This window comes from Chiroxiphia lanceolata, chromosome 4 (genome assembly GCF_009829145.1).
Source record: "Chiroxiphia lanceolata isolate bChiLan1 chromosome 4, bChiLan1.pri, whole genome shotgun sequence".
Taxonomy (NCBI): Eukaryota; Metazoa; Chordata; class Aves; order Passeriformes; family Pipridae; genus Chiroxiphia; species Chiroxiphia lanceolata.
This window is the reverse complement of record NC_045640.1, coordinates 29,821,315-29,839,156: the sequence shown is the minus strand read 5'-3', so window position 1 is coordinate 29,839,156 and position 17,842 is coordinate 29,821,315. Positions and strand designations below refer to the sequence as shown.

Sequence of the window (17,842 nt, the reverse complement as noted above, 5' to 3'; positions counted from 1 at the left end):
CATTTCCTATCTGAATTTAGCCAATGTCTTGAAGCATGTCAGTCTTTTTCCAACCTTTGTTATTGTTATAATATCAACACTAAGTATGGTACTAACAGAAACTTATACACAGTTGCGACTCTCCAGTCTATAACTAAAAGCAAGTCTTGGAACCAAATCTGTGCTGATTTATATTGGTGTTGATTTGAAGATTCTTTTTTTGGAAAATAATAGTAATTATTTGAATACTGTAAGGATATTTATAAAACAAATATAAGTGTTATCAATAGGGGAAATAAATGGCATTTCTGGGACTACTGTATGTGCCATCTGAAATTTCTATATTTGCATGTTTACCAGAGTTTCATGTTAAAACCAATTCTAAAACCAAATTTTTACTCTCACTCTCTTTAAGTAAAAACTGAATTATTTATAGCCATTATTTCTCAATTGGTAATTTAGGAATTAATTAGTAGATCTTTTTGTTCTTAATTGAGATAGTTAATAACCTTATATCTAATTGCATCATTCTATGAATATTTGCATGTTAGCCATGCATCTGTGTTGGTTTCTGTCATGTTACTAATTTTCTATTTTTCTGATAAACTTCCATTTTTAGCTAAAATAGCTAAAAAGCATTTTATACAAATATTTTCTCCTCCAGGATTAAGGATCAGCACATTCTATATCTGTGTTTGAAAGCTTTTGAAATTGGATGGATGTGGAACCTTTCCATTCTTAACAGTTTTAGAGCCTATATGGGTAGTTACAAAACCTCTAGAAACAGATCACAATTTCTTGTTGTGTAAAATCCTGATAACATGTATAGTCATTCACAGACTTCAGTTTTCTTATAGCAAACTCATATTAAATTTCAGTAACAGTGATATAGCAGAGATTTTCATATTGTGGTGTTTTGCTGAGGAGCTGCTGCCTTTCTTTAATGAATAATATGTTTCATAAAACCAAGGAAGTTGAGAAAGCACACTTATGAAATACCTGTCTGTAAGGGAAGTGTAGCATCTTAGCTCTTTTCAGAGATTCTTTTGTTGGCATAAAGAGTTAGACTGTCCACTTGATGCTAGAAAAATAAAATACTGATTTGAACTTGTAGTTCACAGAAATGAGAACAACTACTTTTTTGTCAAAGAAAACTCATATGTTTGTAGAGAAACAACTGTCTTTATAAATCCTAAGTGTAGCACCTTAGGTAAATAATTGTTCTGAAAATCCATCTACTTTGTACTGTTCTTTTCAATGGAAAGAAAAATGCTAGCTTAGACTTTCTTACTTTTTCTAATTAGGATTTATCAATTGCCACTTATAAATTTAGTATTTGGTATATGCTTCAGTATCCAAGTATATCTAAATATATCTGGCTGCTACAAATATGTAATTATCCTATAGGAAATGTAATTTGTAGTTATTTTTGTGCCAATATTAGTTGTACTCTGAAATTATAAGCTTGGTTTTATTTTTTATTTCCTACCTAAATGTCTCCAGTGCTTTTTTTTTTTTTGTTAAAATGTCCCTTTTGCCAAAAGATTTCCACAATGTATAAATGCAAATTTATAGAATGATTTTTCTCTGTCAAAAAAATATATTTCTTTTTTTTCTCCTGGTCTTTCTCTAAAATACAAAGAAAGCTCCATGTTTGAGGCAGCAACTCATAAATGTGATTCCATAAGAACAGCATTCAAAGCTATAAATATATTTGGCTCAAATTAAATGTATTTCTGGAATGTAAGTTTATCCTCTCGGAAGCCTGGATCTCTCATTGAATGCATATATGCAGTTCTCTCTATATTCAAAACTTACAATTTTGTCTTGAATGAGTCTTACATTTTGTACAGATTGTTCAGTCAACATATATGATGATTTACATTGTCACGTAAATGACCACTTATAAAATAATACATTTCTTCTAGGGATTATGCAACCTGCTTGAAGTCAGTGCAACTAAGGTTAAAGACACTAAAAAAAAATGACACCAGGAAAGAATCTCTCTGAAGAAAGCCAGTAATTCCCTATTGTTTGGCAAGTCTGAATTTATTTTGAGTAATTGCTGGTTTCTACAAGAAAACAGTGATAATTATATTTTCTCAGGAAACAGACAAACAGCCTTTCTTGGTTTGTTTTGAGAACAAACACATCACCACTATAAGTATTTTCTTATTGACTGTTAGGATGAAACAGGTTCTAATGGAATGAAATGTGATACTGAAAGGGTAAATTTTTAGGGTATTTTGCAAAAGAGAAAATTAAAGGCAGATTTGGCACAAACTTCATAGGATCTGTAGAAATGTTAAACAGTGTGTGCATATCCAAACAGAAAAAATGTCCTAGTTATTTTATGCTGTATAGGATGAAAACTGACAATAGCACCCCATATTCAGCTAGGAGTGCATATTAAAATCATGAGCTTCAGTGGATTGAGCACTAATCTGGAAAGTAGATTAACTTTATTGAAGCCATGGATAAATTAGTACAACACAGTTTTGGGGTTCTTTTTATGGAATATTTGGCACAACTTTCATGAGTGAAAAGTACTTCCTTGATATTCAAGTACAATGTACATTTCCCCAGACATATATAGGACTGAATAATGTTCTCTATTACAACCGTACTGTAGATGGCTCATTACAAGCAGGGAAAATCACAGATAAAATTTTTCAATTTTCTGATTTTAAGCTTTGATACAAAATTGGTCATGGACTATAATGGTTAGTTTACCATAGTTGCTTGCTAATAATGATCTCAAGATGTTTTTTTCATTGTTAAATGTGTATTTAATGTTCATTTAAATATTCTATAAAGGTTTACGAATAATTTTCTCATAAATGAGCATGCAGTGACTGAGTATTCTAGAAATGGCCTTTGTTATCCATTACAATTATAACCTTGTGTCTCAGTATGTGATATTTCATTCACTGTCACATTTGAAGCTGGAAACATCTAGAAAAATGTTTGTATTTTCAGCAATGACTCATTGACAAGGATGAGGTTAAGGGATGCAGTTATATATAAAGGTGATGATCCATAAATTCCTAATTCTTTCTGGAAATACTTTGTGGTTTTAATAACCTTATAATGCATATAGAAAACTTTGCATAAGATATGTCTAACATCATCAGAAGACAATAATACAAACAATAGCAGCATAAGAATTTGATGGTTTTATATGGAATAAGAAAAACAAAACCAACAACAACTGAATATGCAGTGGTTTTACTTTTGTGTTCATAATCTATTCTTCTGCAAATAATCTACAGGTTGATGAAAAGTTCAGTTTTCTTATCCATTCCCTTTAGACACAGCCATGGTGATAATTTTACTAATGCAGATTTTTCTCTCCTAGAACTGAATAGAACTATTGAAATATACCTGTCTGAATCGGATTTGACCAAATGGTTTCCAGTGAGCATTTCCTGTACTTGTTAAATTCTTTTGGTACTCAGGTAAATTTTTTAGATTAATTCCTGAGAAGAAGTCCCCTGCCATAGTTTCTTACTGCAAGCACTCCCAGAAGTTGAGCAGAGGACTGTGTTTCTCCCTTCACCAACTGCAAATATGTTTTACATATAAGTTAATGTTATTACAATGAGAAAGAGTGATAAGCTCCTGGATGTTATTGAATGCTCTTATGCATTCAACCACATAAAGAACGTTTAGGAAGTGGATCAACAGCTTTTATGTTGTTAGATTCCATTTTAGATAGGTGGACAAATATAAAATAATTAACAGTAAATATAAATACAGAGACACAACAAAACCAATATCAGTAGAGGGAGAGAAGAAATGGCCTCAAGTTACTCCGGGGGAGGATTAAATTGGATATTAGGGAAAATTTCTTCACTTTTCTTCACAAAGGGTTGTCAAGCACTTGGAACTGCCTTCTCAGGAAAGTTGTGGTGTCACCATCCTTGGAAGTGTCCAAAAGGCACAAGGATGTGGTACTTGGGGATATGGTTTATTAGTGAACATGGTGGTGCTGGGTTAATGGTAGGAATTGCTGATAGTAGAGGTCTTTTCAGCCTTAATAATTTTAAGATTCTAGGTCTAAAAGGTCTCATGTAGGTTATGCTGAGGAAACACAGCCACTGTGAGACTGACATTGCACAGGTCTGAAAGCAATTAGGAAAGATGAATCCAAATAGCTTGCACAAGTTTGGAACAAATGGACTACATCCTCAACTGCTTTAAATTAAAGTAGCTCCCCTGAGTTTAGTGCAGCTACTTTGATCCTATCACAAGAACAGTAACAGCAACAAAACATGACTTTTCAAGTAAATGTACTTCAATGTCCTTCCAAGAACATTCATGTAAATGGGATTTGAGGAAAGAATTGTCTACACTGAGAGCTCAAGAATGTTGAAGAACCTTACTGCATGTTGTCTACTCATACTCAATATTTAATGGCACTATCCTTAATATTTACCATATGTAAGCATGTATTCTGCTTTATCTGCGCCTGTCAACTCTATGGAAATAAAATGTACCACCTGCACCCATGAGATTGTTTGTAATTAGTCTTGTAACAACAATATTTTGTAGAGTACTTGAAAACGGAGGGCAGTTACTTGCATCTTCATGCTTTTGCTTGAAATTTGTGGTCTTCAAAAGAAAAATTGTCTTCACAGGGGCTTGATTTAAAAATTAATAATTGCTTGAAAGACATCCCCAAAATAGAAGATACAGTCTTCACAACAGGAAATGTAAAATATAGTTCACCAATACATAGCTTTCTGAGTTTCTTGCCAAGTTATGAGAGATATACTGATTGATTATGAAAAGGTAGAACCAAGGCCAATATCTGAATAGCATATTCCAGTAAGCCTAGAACTACTACTTCTTTGATTAGCTCTTGAATCCACACTTTAGCTTTAGTTTACATCGTTGTGTAACGCTGTCAACCAAATACGTTTGCAATGTCTTGCTGAACTTTAGTGTTAGTTATCTAGAAATATGAAGTTGTAGATTGTGACGGGTTTTATTTCCATGGGGACTGCAGCAATTGTACTTTTACAGGTTTTGTCATTAATTTGCTAATACAAGAAAAGGTGTGTTCACCAAGCAGCATGTCCACTAACAGGTACTTTGAGACCTAATTTGAGGAAAGTTTCATTGCCCTTAGAACATTTAATTGCTTCCATCTTTGGTGTTTATAAAATGCTTCCCCCTAGTAAAATGGAGCGGTCTGAAAGGATTTCATATGAATATTAATGAAGAAAAGTTTTTTAAATAGCAACACAAAAATTTCTACCAGTATTTGAAACTTGCAAAGAAGTAAGATTTGTTTGGATGAATGGCTAACAATCCATGTCAGGGAAAATGTAAGCAACTCTGACAAACACACCTAAAATAGCTTAATATAATATAAACAAAATCCTTCTTTTGATGATTCAGACCTGAATGTGAATGATCAAAAGGCCCTAATCAGGAAATAGAACAAACAGTTCTAAAAATAGATAATCTGCCTGAATATTATCATTTACTCATTTTGGAAGTCATTGCATTCTTTTAATCAATGTTAATCCTCATTTGATGTATTATTTTGGTGCTTGTGCCTTTCTCAGTAGCAACCTGGAATTTGAGGGCTGATCTTCTGTAGAAAAATTAGAATCTTTGAATAAAAACCAAAATGACCTTTTTGTCTTTGGTTCCTTACTCATAATCTTCACCAACACATCACTAGAGCAGGAAGGTATAGAAACACATGCAAGACTAAGAGCGTTTAAACAGCAATCTAAATGTTTCTATCTAAATTATTGAGAAGTTAAAGTTCTTTGACAGTTAGAATTCAATATTCCAAATTGCAGAAATGCAATTAGCAAATTCCAAATGAACTGTTTATTTAGAAATGGTTTTATTTGGTATGCTTTTAAAAAACCCCAACATTATTTCTCACAGTGACACACATAAATATTATTGTTCCTCCTAGTGATTTTGATGAGGCTGTTTCTCAAGCAGCTCAAATTATATCCTGTTCATAAAGTCTTGGCAGTGAAGAATTTTGCATCTGGATGTAGCCTTAACATATTTAAACAAATTTGATTTTGCTGAAATGACCATTTGTAAATTTGTAAAGAGCCTTTTTCAGACTTCTTCATGCAGCACATTTATCCTGCAATCCAGTACACTGGGACCTAGCAATGCTCCTGAACAGAACTAGTACATGAAATCTGTGTTTCTCTCATGCCTGGCCCCCAGCCTCTCTGTTATGCCAGTCTGTGTGTGCTTGATGAATGTTTATCTTTCCCTTTCTTTCAATTGCTCCTCTTTGTTTTTTTATCCATAATGGTTTTGTCAAATCCCAAACTTCTTCATAAAATGATATGAACAAAACAGTGTATTTGATCCTTATGAAATGTGAAAGTATGGAACACTTCATAAAATCAGCTAATTTCACTGTGAAAAAAAAGCAAATATTGCAAGTTTGAAAATATTTTTTAAGAGTTGTTTGCCTCTGTCTTGAGTACTTTTAGCAGTTCCAGGGGTATTTAAACAAAATAAGGGTTTGTTTTCCTATTCTTCAGTCATTAGGGGAAATAAATCAAGTTTAAATATACCCTTCAGGAAAAAAAGAAAGATGTGAGCAAAAACTTTCATGCATTGCTTAAGTCAAATAAGAATTCAGGTGATCTTCTTTTATTTTTTTAACACATTGCTTTCCCAGCAGAGTTACTTTTTAAACATGCAAAGAGATTAGGTCAGTCCAAAAACCCTGATGATACTGTTTCACAGAAGAAGTTTGCATTTTTCATGCAATAAACTATATCTATATTGTGTTAATAATTTCCTGTAAGACTGTGGGATTCTCATTGATTTATGTAGGGATTTGACTGAGCAAGAACTAAACTAGGAAGAGACTACCACCATGTGTAGTTCTAGGTCTAGAAAAGACTGTCACATCTTCAGACAAATAAAGAGTGACTGAAAATATCCACATCTGCTTTATACTAAGGTCTGTGTACTGTTACAACAGAAATTACTTGACTAGTCTGAATTCTTCTTAGTTTTTTAATTGTTTTGATAGTTCTTTTTATATAGGATCATGTAAATAGCATATTATTAGTTTATCTTTCCATAATATGGAAAAAATACCAGCTTCTACTAGGATGAAAAAATATTTTATGTTTTTGGCTAAATAATATTTTACATATATGATTTTTTCTACATTGTTCTCATTTTATAATTATTTTAGAAAAAAATATAATCGTGATAAGAATAGAATAGAATAGAATATTCTTCAACTAACATTACCTAAACGAAAATTGTTTGAATACCTGATTTATACTGCCTAGCTTTGAGACATATGGTTTTCTGAGTTACAGAAGTACCAAGAAAAAAATACCACCTTTGTGTTTGATTTAAGCTTAGAAATAGCAAGGAGATAAAATTCTGACATTTTAGTGTAGTCAGTCTGATCGCAATGGAAGTGCATTTTATCACCATATACAGAGTCCAGTAGTGCTATTAACTGGTCTCATTAGTGAATTACCTTGTTTCTCATTACTACTCTATTCCTCTATTTAACTTTTTTGGTTCTATTTATTGTTCAAGACCAAACAGAATTGTCAATATTTTCAGACTTACGTGTTCTGATTCCACATGTTCTTTCTATTTTATCATTATAAAGTTTTATTAGAGCAGCTTAGAATGAGTATCCAAATTCTGGTTATTCCCCTCATTTCTGCAGGTGTGATAGCAAGAAAAGGTATATAGGAGTCAGTCTGTCCTCAGTTTTCTTAGAGAGGAAATGGACAGACATTGTCTACAAAGTTCTGTTCTCTTTTTTAGCAATTCATCAGGTGCTAGAATATTTGAAAGTAAGTTGTCTTTTTGAAACTGTTTCACAGAGCAGACCCTGTTCTAATAATGTCATACCTTTTAAATATATCCCCACTTATAAATTTTTTTAATCTCTTTTGTTCCTGTGACTTACTTCTGCAAAAAAAACCCACCTTGTTTTATTAAAATCAAAGCTCCTTGATGGAACATTAAGTGGAGTTCAGCTGACTAAAAATAGTTATTAAAAAAAAATTAATAAAAATTTTGTCTTGAAATATTTGTTTCCTTTTTTGGAACAGTATGTTTCTATTTTTCATCACTTTTTTTGGTATTATAAAACTAAAGAGTTTTAGTAAATTTTAACTGTAGAGAAACTAAAGGCTTTTTGTTTTGATTCCCATGAACATAAATTTTAAAATTTTGCAATCTGTGCCATTGCATAATTGCAAATAAAATGTGCCCCTTCGCAGATTGTAATTTATTCACTGAATTCCGAACTGAAATCTTTCAGGGAAAGAGTAAAAGTAGAGTAAAAGTTATGGATTCAGTACTGAGAGTAGCCAAATACAGTTAAAAATAATTTTGAAAAATTCTTTACCTCTGAGGCTGTACTTCTGGCTGTTCAGAGTTTACCAGCACATGTGCTGTTTCCTTTTATGGGCTTCAAAGACCTCTGTCTTTGAAGATGCAGAGGTTAGGCTGGTAAGTCATTCCACTTAAGGTTGTCTACCTCCACTATACATGTACATGAAAGCTACTGGGAAAAATTTCAAACCCACTTCCATTTGAGCCTGCATAATTTTGTAACTAACTTTTAAAGTTAATACTGTAATTTTAAGGCTGAAAAGTGCATATATAAAATTACATGTATGACAATGAAGACCACATTTGGCAAATTTAGCAGATTCTAGCACAAAGTTCCACATGCTGAGGAACTAAAGTTTGACAAATTAGCTCCAGATATGACCATATTAGTGGGAGCTGGAGACAGCCCTACAGGGCTGGCTTTTCTTTGACTTAAGAAATGCCCTTGAGAAGACTCAGTTGAGCTAATGAAGGCATTTTATAAACAGTTGTAAGCTGTTGTTGGGGGCTGGTAGAAACTCGTGCATCAGCAGTTAGTAATTATGAAGTTTTCCTATCAGCTTGCAGAATACATATCCTGTCCCAGTTGTGGCAGAGCTGCTGAACAGAGATTTTCTGGTCACTAAATGTCCACTCAGTATTTTGTGTATAATAATGTCTGCAGTGTCTTACCTCTGCATCTTTATAGCTCCCTGTGAAAACCAGCCAAAGTTTCCAATCAATAACCTGATCAGTAACTGTAAAAGCATTTGCTCAGACCAATAATTAATAAAGACGGTTTACACCAGCCGAAGGGGTCATCAGAGGGTAAATGATGTATGACTGACCCACTTGGCAAGACGAATAAACTTAGCAACAGCACTTTTTTCTGTCTTGAAAGAAAGTGTAAAATAAATAAATAAGTAAATAAATAAATTTTTACATGTTGATTGCTAATATGAGTCACAGTGACCTAAATAAAATAAATATTGAATAAGTTATTTCACCTTAATATGAGACCAGTGGCCAAACATGGGATTTTGCATGTGTTTATTAGTAGATTTTGTTATATGAATAGCTAATATTTATTACTAATAAATACACTAATTAAAGCCATACTCGTCATTTCCATTAGCTTACACTCAAACTTCTTTAGAGCTGTCTGTCTGGTTTTAATCAAAACCAAATGGTAATCCAAGTTCTCAGGCTGGAACAGCTAAGAGGAAGTCATTCAGAGGAGGCAGAAGAAAGCAGAAAAGATAAACAGATGATATTCACTAAATTTGTGTAGAGCAAAGGATGTAGATGCTGTGGGTTACTCTGGAGACATGATTCAGGCACCCTGTCAGACTGGAACGAAGTAGTTACAAGTGTTTTATGTCAGCAAAATACTAATATGATCAAGATGGAGTCTGTCCTTTTGCTTTTGCAGAGCTGGATTTGTGTGACTCTTGAGGATTCTCAGAAGAGGTAAAGCAACATGTACCACTGCCTGTGATATGACTGTGTTTAAACTGTAGCATTCATTTTCTCAGATCCAGCTTATTCTCTTGAGTAGAAATACAGTTTTAGCGTACGTGTGAAAATGGTATCTCTGTATATTTGCTCTACAGAATAGCACTAGATCCTTTGTTCATGCAATGTGTTAATTGGGTTTAGACTGTGTCACTTTTTGCTTGTTTCTACCTGGTGCCAAAGACCAGGTGTTTCAGAAATGTTCTCCTGGATAATTATTACATTTGCATGAACATTAGAGATGCATAAAGTATTTTTTTTAAAGGAAAAACAAACTAGGAGGGAGGGGTTTGAAAGCATTTTTACGTTATGTAGCTTTAGTACAGATCTTTGTATTATGCAGAAATAGCTCAGCAGTTTATTAAGCTAAATGTCTTGAAACATTTAGGTCTTGTCTTTTTCCTTTCCCCCCATGGCTGTGTGCTCTTTCCTTGGCGCAGGCAGGCAGGCTCGCTGTCTCTCCCTCTCCCTCCCTCTCTCAAAGGCAGGAAATACTTTTCAGGCAATCTGGGCCTGGTTGTTGAGGCCCCTTTTACAAAACATCAGTCTGAATTTAGTAGACAGAAGTCACTGGGAAAAGCTTGACAGGCTCGTGCTTAGCTAAGGCTCCCTCCAGCTGCAGAGGGAGTTTTTGTTAGAATCACACATTGAGCAAAACTGCTTAGAATAGAGCAATGATCTCAGTAACGAAATCTGAACTTTTATGCTAGCAGGAGCTAGCTGAGACGGGGCTCTTTTGTTTGTTTGTTTGCTCCTTCATTTTGTTGTTGGGTTTTTTTTTTCTTGTTTTATTGACCAAATATTTTGGGAAGGTCATGTCCAAATTCCTGATTCTCTTCATCTAGGTAAGACTTCTTGGAATTTTTCTATACTTTAAACTATCAAAAAAAAATTAAAAAATAAGAAGGAAATAAAAGAAAAACCAGAAAAGAAACAAGCAGTGGAGTGTTCTGCGTTCAGGATCTCAGCACTAGAACTGGAGGTAAAAAAATCTATAATTTTAAAAATATACATTTAGTTGTAGACTGTGGCAATTCTGTTTATCAAAATATCTATAAAAAATAGATCTATAAAAATATCTTCATGTACATTTTTCTTCGTCCTTTAAAAATATGTTTGATATGCTGGACTTTATTTGCTTTCTTATATAAATAGAGCTGTATGGTTTTGTTTGCATATTTTTTAGTGGACATTAAATAGGAAAGCTAGAGGTGTGAACGATTTCTTTTTTCACCTCATTTAGCAACACCGAGGGCATTTAGGGCTATGTTTTTTTTCTCTCCCCCCACCTTCCCTTCCCTCCCCTCCAACAGTAATGATGAGGAGTGTGTTATGTAGATATATCAGTTATACCTCTGCTGGGCTTGTTCTCTAGCCTTTTCTCAGTCACAGATGAAATTTGTAGTATAAGTGACAATATAGTCTTAAATGTGTACACTCTAAATCTGAAATTCCAAGGTTTATTTGTTGGCTTTAGCTAAATTAGGTTATTTTTAGTAACTTATGATTAGATACACAGTTTGCTGTGTGCTGTGCTAGCATTCAGAAGAGGAAAAGCAAGACTTAGTAAATGTCAGCTAACTATAATTTTCAGGAGGAAGTATGGATTTACTCAGTCTTTTTTTTAACCTAGTAAACTTTTAACTAGTAAAAATAACAAGAATTTGCTTTTAAGGGAGAAATTCAATATGTTCAATATGTTCAATATGTGAATGGATGAATATTTTATGTAAAGTTGTGATTTAATTATTAAATTGTCATGGATATCAGAAGCATTTCTCATGGCAATCCACATAGCATTCTTTGTCTTCCTGAAAATCTAAAAAGACAGTTGTTGCTTATAAGAAATCTGAAAGATTCTTTCTTACTTGCATCATTAAGGTTCCATATAGTTACTGGCCAGATTGGTAACTAATACATGAACGTCTGTTCATGTATTTCAAGAATTTTTCAATTGTGCTTTTACTGAATATTTTTCAAAATGATTGGTGAGTAATGAAATGACTTTGTGTTGTGGAAGGACATGAAGACCAGTAAATACTCCATAATGGAGTCAAGTATCTGCTCTGCAATAGATTGAGAATTGTACACTTTACTGCCATTTGGGTAGAAGAAAGTTGTTCCTAGTGGTCAAAAGTGGCTCTGGATTGTGAAGGGCATGCATCTGAAGGGGGCAAGGAACAACCAGTAGGCAGCAAATTGTTCCTGATTATATTCTGAGATGAATTTTAAAATCACAATCGCTCATTTGCTTATGGACAAGTCTTCTCCAGGTAGGTGTCCTGGTCTGGGGGAACTGTGATATGTGGGTAGTGGGACTAAGAAGTTGAGAGGAATCTGAATGGCTGAGTCTCTTTGTCACTTGCATGAAATTTGTGCTGGAACGTTGATGTCTCAAAGGATTTAGCCTTAGTGCCTTTCACTGCACAGTGTTCCCATACTTACTTCTGCATATATTTGTGCACGTATTTAGTATTAGTGAGTACTCTACTTAAACAGAAGAAAATATTCCATATCAAGCAGTCGTCTTCTGCAGCTCTTCTGGGTTTTAAAGCATGTAATGACCTCATTTGACCTCACTTGCAGATGAAAATACTTGACACCTGAGGCAGTTGAACTACAGGGTGGACAACAGAATAAAACCCAGAAAGTATTTTCTCATTTAACTCTGAAGTTTCTTGTAGACTATAAGAAAATGTAACTCAGATAGTTGCCTACCTTTTTTATTTAGAAGATTTAAATAAAAGTCCTGAAGACAAATCATTGTTCAGCTTCTGCTTCTACTTAGTTTAACTTCTCCATTATACTAACCTTATTTTGTTTTTTTAAGATATGGTTGTTCAAGAAAATATTCACAGAAAACCTACTGTCTAAAAAAACCTCTAAAAATTATTTTATAGATACATAGCAATGATGAGAATGAAAAATGAGTATCTAGAGTTTTTTGACCTTGCTCTGTTCCTTCAGAAATGTTAATGTTCTTAGTTTGAAACAAGAAAGTAGCCCAAGTAGTTATATCAAATGACTCCTGTAAAGGAAGTTAAGAATTTATTTCTGCAGCCTCGAGAATAATTAATGCAAGTGGTTATATTAATATAATAGAAATTATTTAAATAGACTTCCGTCACCATAAATTTATGTGCCTGCAAACTTACTTTCTTTTAAACTTTGTACCTGTTGAGCTTTGTATTAAATTCCATAATTAAAATACTGGAAAAAAAAGTTTGTATAGTTAGGCCTAATTCATAAAGTTATCCATAACACAAAGCAATCCCTCCTAAAAGAAAATTAAACCCAAAGATAACAGCTTGAGTGGTCAGTTTTTAAATAGGTAAGGTTTATAGTAATTCTGTTCAATTGATGAGCTTAAAATCAATTTTTAAATTATTCTTTAGGCGATGGAACAATCAAAGGATTGGCTTTTGCACAAGTCTCAAAAGTTAATTAACTTTTTTTTTAATTGTCAGAGGCATTAAGCTGCATTTTTTATTATAGTCTTCTGTTGTTCTTAACATGAATTTTGATGCTGAAATGTATCCTCCTTGTTATAAAGCATCCCTGAAGAGGGCAGTAGCAGAAGGAGGAAGAGAACTTTTCTCAAAAATGACATATTTTAGAGTATTCTCCTTTTTTATTTTAGTCATCTGGTTCCATTTTCTGTTGTTTGTTTGTCTGGAGAAAAAAATTAAAATATGGCTTTTTATTTTGATGTTCTGTTCTTTTTAGAAAAGGAAAAGCAAAAAGACAAAAACAGAGTAACAGAGGGACCAGAATAATTGAAGTAGCATATCCAGAAGGGCTAGGTCTTGGTTTCCTTCCTAATAGAAGAGAGCCTCTGGAAGTCTCTGATCCAACATGTCACTCAAAGTGGGGTCAACTAGGGCAAGTTGCTCAGGGCCTTGTCCGCTTGGGTTTAAAATATCTCCAAAGATCATGATCAGTGTTAATACATAGTAAGGACTTTAAGACTGGCTGTATACACAGGTGTGTTTTTAATACATGTGTATATATACATGTATATGTACATGTGTACATATTCATGCATGTATATATAAATTTTACCCCAAATCAAAAATATACAGAATTTTCTCATACAAATCCTATATATATATATAAATATTATTTTATTGTAATAATTACCAATATTGAACTTCAATATTTTTATCATATTTCACCATTATTATTTGTTGATGATTTGAGGTACTACTTATTTAATAACAGTCTGTTGGTAGAGAATTTCAAATCCGCTATTACCATAATTGCTTGTTTCTCTTTAATGAAGAAAATCACTTATGTTGAAATGAGAAATGCCTGGCGTCTTATCTCTGGTGTATTGTACATCAGTTACTGAACACAAATACAGAGGTTTGCCTAGGGCTATATGTATCTGCATTAAAACCAGTTTTACTCATACGATGTATTCTTTACTTCTATCTGTCATTCTCATACAGTCTTTTCTTTTTCTTATCCTGGTTTGTGATATTTCCTGTTAGTTATTCCAATGTACCTTGTGTCAAAATCTAGTAGATTTAGATGAAATGTCCTTGAACTTTAGGAAATTTTGTAAACAATTCTGTCACTTCTGAATCTCTACTGGTGGTACTCCCGCCCTCTAACTCACTCTTTATCAGTTCTTGGGTGTTCAGAATAAGTACGTCTTATTGATGAGAGTTTCACACAAGGAATCAGCCATGACAAATACTCTTCAATGCTAAAAGAAATAAATGTTCCAAGTTGAACATCATGTCACATGTGGTAGTTCACCTTATGATACAAAATTTTACTTTGGATAAGAGGGAGGCAATGTTGAGTCTCAAATAGACAACTTCATTAGATTGAAAAGTGAGGAAAATCTGAAGTAATATGGAGGATATTTGCAAAGTGTTGTTCTGCTAAGGGAACTAAGGGAAAATGGAAGAGGCAAGAGGAACCAGTGAGAAATTTATCTAACCAAAGCAGTTGGGTTTACGTTATTACAGCTATACAGCTGCACCTTATTAAAAAGCACTTGACAACTTCAATATTGTATTATTAACATCTTTGCTAAGACTGTCACTAAATATGAACCTCTTTTAATCCCCTTATGAATTTTTTCATGCAAGATACAGACATGTAATGGGCAAGGAAGACTTGCATTGAGTTCACTGGTTCAGTCTAGAGCACTTAACTGTCCACTTCTGGGTAGTTCCGAGAAGCTCAATGCACTGGAAGTTGTACTTTTAAATTCCTTTTTTTTTTTTGTCCACTAAAGGGAGATATCCCTTTTCATTTTTCTTGAATTGTATATCTTCAGGTAACACTGTTTTATCAGAACGGTGGCAGCTTTTAATATTAATGCACTAAAATAAGAAGTTTTTGCTGAAAGGATGGTCTCTAAGAGTTTTACCCTCCACTGCAGAGGCTGGACTTTGAGGATTCCAGGTTCAGAGACAATTTGACACTTAGTTTCATTGAATACCTGTGTGAAGATGACAGTGCCTTCTTGGCAACTTCCAAATGTTGAGTCACTGTCAGCATAATTGGATATATAACTAAAGATTTTAGAAAAGCTTTTGTGTGTTGTGTGAGAATTGGTAACTGGTAAAGGAAATAGACTTGAATTGGTTTTAAAATCAAGGGGAAACCTCCACATGAGCTCAAGACAGATCTGTTTTATTTTTTCTGTACTTATGTACTCAAAAAACATAATTTCCAGGGTTGAGCATATCTTTCCAGGCAGGCTACAGATGATGAGTAGGAGAGTATGATTATAAAATCAGGGCATCAGTTGACGAGTTTGGAATTGAAGCACTCTGGAAAATACTGTGGAGAAGGTCTATTGACTATGTCATATTCACAATTATGCCTGTTAGAGGCAGAGAGAAAGGAGATAAAGAGGTGAGATACATACACTGTACAAAAGTCCAAAACAGGAATATTACAATGAAAAATAGTAAATTTCAGTATTGTTTGAATGCAGACTTTCTCCTCCCCCCCCCTCAGTTTCTGGGGGGAAATTTATTGGGGGATAAATTTATAAATTTTATTGGGGATAAATAATTTTATTGGAGAATAAATTAAATTTTTGTACTCCCTTCAATGCAAAAAGAGGACTTAATTAGGTTCTCCAGTGCATTTACAACACATTTAAACATTTAAAATGCTCAGAGTGCATTATATGTTATTTCTCTCTCTAGTTTCAAAGAGATACCTGGTAAAGAGCCATTTTGATTAATTTTTGCTTTTCACATCTTCAGCTACATTCCAGAAATATTTGCTCAGTTTGCTCTTGGAACTTTTTTACAGGTGCAATAAATTGGGATTTCAAATGATACGGTTAGTGACTCGTTCCCACCAAAAAGCACAGTCATCTCAGCAGTCGTTCTCTGTAGACTCTCAATGATTACATATTTGTCTTTCTCGATGGGAGAAAATGATTTTCAGCTCTTTATATACAAAGTATAGGCACAATAATGTCTAAAATATTTTTCAGTCATGTCTGCACCAGGAATGAAAACATGCCCCCTGCTATTCAGTAAGCAGGCTAGTTGCCAAAAGTCATTGTCCTTAGTGCCGCAGATTTCATAGCTCATGGCTATAACGAGCAACAGCAACTTTTTTTTAAATGGAAGCACCATATTAGAACCTTAAATCTAAAAGGCAACAGGAATACATCTGGTTAATTTATATTGTTCTCAAAAGGACCTCATGTAGTTAAAAAATTTTTCACTAGAGTTGTTAGCGAATGGAATTTCTTCTATTCTGGGGGAAAGCGGGGAGAGGGGGAGGAGAGAAGGGGTGTTGGTCTTATTACCCTAATTCAGAACCAAAAATAATAGCCCCAGTTTTCTAGGTTTCCATGTCTTGTGGGATGGCCTTTTGTCATTTTGTGTCTTCTTTTCAAGATGCTTACAGTTAAGCCTTGGTGTAAAAGGAGGTGTAAGGAATCTGCCAATTATGTATCTTTTCTCTTCTCTGGGAGTGGGGAGCTGAAATGATTTTGGGGAAGAATTGGAAGGGTGATGAACTTTCCATATAGAAGACCTCCTAGGCAAAAAAAGGACTTTAACCTTTACACCTTAGATTACTTTTCTTTATTCCAAAGAAATAAGCAATTTATATTATGAAATCAAGACAGTATATACATAATTTTCACACTACTAAATTTTGGAGACCAGCAGACTTACAAATCAGAATCACTAGATATCATGGCTCTGATTTTCTTCTTGAAAAGTCTATGCTAGAAATTATTTTTGGTTTAAAACCTTTTCTCTTTCTAGTGGGCAATTATAAATATGATAGCTGTGTTGTCACTTTGGGATGATGCTGTGGTGAAGGAAACAGATTTGTGTAAGAGCTAATAAGACTTTGATGCTTAGTAATTAATGTATTAATTGTACTAATTAAATGTACATAGTAATGTACTAAAAAAACCCTAACAAAAATATAACAAATCCTATAATTGTACTAGAAATTCTTGAGAAGAGTATTTAACTATTTTATCGAGTATTCAAAATAGGACGAAAACAAAAACTTAGGTATTTTAAATTTGGAGTTTAAATGGTTTTGATTTGATATTTAAATTGGGTGTAAATAATATAGATCTTTAGTAAGCCCGGATAACTGTGGATCAGTTTGGATCCAGTCATTTCCCCTTTCTCATCCTTGAGGAAGAGGTTCAGCTAATCTGAGGCTCAGCACTGGAAATGAACCAAATACAAATACAACCAAACTAAAATCCACTGTAATCATGCGTTGGCCACAAGTAAAAGCTCTTCTTTGTATGATGATGAGCAGCTACTTTTTGAGGAATAGAAAATAAAACAATTCCATGATGTTTTATGTTTTCTAGCAATAAATTAGGCATATTGACAAAATTTAGGCTCATACCTTAGGAGCCAATAATATTTTCACAAAACAAGAAAGACTTTGGATGTCTCTGAATGAACTACTTGCCAACTTGACTTTATATTTTGTGGTATCTAATGTATTGAGATTTTATTACACTGCTGCA

General features: G+C 33.6%; 1 protein-coding gene across 3 annotated transcripts in view; it reads left to right on the top strand.

The window, feature by feature from the left end:
- DLC1 (DLC1 Rho GTPase activating protein) overlaps positions 1 to 17,842 on the top strand; it is a 260,438-nt gene that overhangs the window by 24,852 nt on the left and 217,744 nt on the right. Inside the window, exon 1 of one of the 3 annotated variants that reach the window (XM_032685722.1) lies at positions 10,452 to 10,694. The exons of 1 other annotated variant lie outside the window; for it this stretch is intronic. The gene's annotated coding sequence lies outside the window, so the exon portion shown is untranslated. Of the gene's footprint in view, positions 1 to 10,451; positions 10,695 to 10,728; positions 10,832 to 17,842 lie in introns of those variants that run through there. One more of the 3 variants, XM_032685721.1, reaches the window with a different exon arrangement.